This window comes from Tachyglossus aculeatus, chromosome X1 (genome assembly GCF_015852505.1).
Source record: "Tachyglossus aculeatus isolate mTacAcu1 chromosome X1, mTacAcu1.pri, whole genome shotgun sequence".
NCBI classification, from domain to species: Eukaryota; Metazoa; Chordata; class Mammalia; order Monotremata; family Tachyglossidae; genus Tachyglossus; species Tachyglossus aculeatus.
The window spans coordinates 29,073,107-29,075,860 of record NC_052101.1 but is presented as its reverse complement, the minus strand read 5'-3'; the positions used below and the strand labels follow the sequence as shown (position 1 = coordinate 29,075,860).

The following is a 2,754-nucleotide window of genomic DNA, read 5'->3' as shown; positions in this document are numbered from 1 at the left end:
CACCTCCAAGGTGTAGCTTAGAGAGATAATTAACCGCACACATCAATAAAATTATCATCAGGAGCATTAGCTTTAAAACTGAAGTCACAGATGTAATATTTATACCTATAAAATCATTTTGAATAAAATGAGTTGGGAGCAGATGTAGAAAGGAGGGAAAATTGCTACCTCTTCCAATTAAGTTGGGAAAGCTTTTCAGATGAAGTGGGATTTCATAAATTATCTAAATGGTGGGATGGAAAAGTCTTGGCAAGCTGGGGGACAAAAGTGTATCGGATGTGTAGAAACTGAAGGACAGGATATATTGAGTAAATTTGCCTAATGAATAAAGAGCAGAGTTTTGGAATTAGGATGGGTCTGGGAAATAGAGATTATCTGATCAATGGTAATGGAAAATGGTAATAATCATAGTAATTGTTAAGTTCCCTTTTAGGGACATACCTGGAGAGCTTCCAGTACTCTACCAGTTTTGGCTACAGGAGGGAGAGTCAAGCAGGGATCTACCCATTCCATTCCTAGATTGGGCAGTGGCTAGAGAGTGGATGACAATCTGCTACAAGTCAAAACCCACTCATGCTGGGCAGCAGTGGTATGGGAGAGAGTCAAAGGCAGAGCTCGCGTTTACTGCATGGAAGGTGGAAATGGTAAACCACTTTCATATTTTTACCAAGAAAACTCTGTGGATCCACTACCAGAACGATTGTGGATGAAGAGCCGGGCATTCTGGGACAGACATGCCCATGGTGTCGCTTCAGGTCGGAAACAACTCGATGGCGTAATACAGGACTTGTTAAGTGCTTACTATTTGCAAACATTGGGATAAATACAAAGTAATCAGGTCGGACACAGTTCCAATCCCAAATGGGACTCACGGTCCAAGACAGAAAGGAAGCAGGTATTGAAAAGGAGCTGCTCTGAATAAAACTTTAAGTAAAAAGCACAGGTTCAGCTCTCTGGAAACAAGTAATTAATAAAGACTTGTTTTAAAAGCTAGACTGTATACTTATTTTTCCTCAAGTCAACGATCGTCTTCAATAACAGCAGGTTAGTGGAAACAAACTAAAGGGAGTGAACATGAGAAGAAATGAAAATAGAGGAGACTGAAGAAGCTTTAGGCAAATCTGTCCTTTTCATCTCCTTCCATTAAAGTTGGGGAGAGTGTCAGCCATCAAAGAGCCCAAGGAGCAGGGAGATAACCTGGAAAGCAGATGAGAAAAATCACTCTCCAAATAGTTTTAAAGTACCAATACAGACCAGCCTGCTTTTAGGTGTATCAGCAATTTGTGAGGTTCAATCCTTATTTGATTTAAGGCATCTATTTTCTCTCCTGTTTCCTCAGTCCTTAGGTGGAACACTCAGACTCATCTAAGAGACTTTTCAAACTCATCCCACTGATCGTTTACCAAATGGAAACAAAAAACAGAATCTCTAATAGTCCCTTTCACAGGCCTTCAAAAGGTAGGACACTGGGTTTCTACTTATGATGTTCTCTGCCTTGAAGTTGAGCTTTTAATAATTCTACTTTGTTATTTGCAATTTCTGTGATCCCAGAATATAAAAATATTCCAATGAATAATAAAACTTCTCAGGTCCAATTTAGGGCTGCTTGAAGAAGATTGCTCTTGTCTTATCTATCCAGCAATTTTTCCTGAACTACTGATATATAGGAAGAAAGTGACAAAAACATTTTTTGGTAGGGAATCATTAGGCTGTAAGAAATTTTTATAATGGTACTTGTTAACACTTACTATGTGCCAGGACCTGGGATACAATCAGGTTGGACACAGTCCATGTTCCAAATAGGGCTCACAGTCTTAATCCCTATTTTGCAGATAAGGTAACTGAGGCACAAAGAAGTTAAGTGACTTGCCCATGGTCACACATCAGACCTTTGGCAGAGCCAGTATTAGAAACCAAGTCCTTCTGACTCCCACACCAATACTCTCTCCACCAGGCCACACTTTTTAGGTAGAACTCTTAAATAGAAAGCATAAATAATACAGCAGTCACATAATTTTTTGAGTGCAGGCTAGAAGCTAAAGGGAAATTGTAGCAGAAAGAGGTGGACAAGCCCATAATGATAGATATGGGAGCAGGGAAGACTACACGAATACAAACAACAAAAGACAAACCAACAAAAGCAACAACAAATCCCCCCCTCCCCCCCACAGCATTTAATAATGAAGCAAATCTAGTAAGGTTCAAAGGTGAGTCAGTTCTTTGTAATGTTTTGAAAATGGACAAAGGAGAGTTTTAAAATTGAGTATTGCAGGCCAGAGCATTGGCAAATGTCCACCACTGGGGAAAAAGACATAACAAAACAAAACAAACAAATGAACAAAATCAATCCCTAGTATTCACTGAGAACATACCAAATGCTAAAAAAAAAAAAAAAAAAAACTGCATTAAGTGCTTGGGGTAATACAACAGAAGCAAAAGAAATTCTTTGTCCTTAAGGTGCTTATAAGTGTATTAGGATGAGCAGATTCATTCATTCAATCGTATTTATTGAGCGCTTACTGCGTGCAGAGCACTGTACTAAGCGCTTGGGAAGTACAAGTTCGCAACATATAGAGATGGTCCCTACCTAACAACGGGCTCACAGTCTAGAAGGGGGAGACAGACAACAAAATAAAACATGTGGACAGATGTCAAGTCACCAGAATAAATAAAAATAAAGCTAGATACACACCATTAACAAAATAAATAGAATAGTAAATATATACAAGTAAAATAAATAGAGTAATAAATCTG

General features: G+C 38.7%; 1 non-coding gene across 1 annotated transcript; it reads left to right on the top strand.

Annotated features, from left to right (window-relative positions):
* Positions 1-423: 423 nt before the first annotated feature.
* Positions 424-561, top strand: LOC119920142. The gene has a single exon (XR_005447907.1). It is a non-coding gene; the product is annotated as a small nucleolar RNA SNORA7 (small nucleolar RNA).
* Positions 562-2,754: the final 2,193 nt, after the last annotated feature.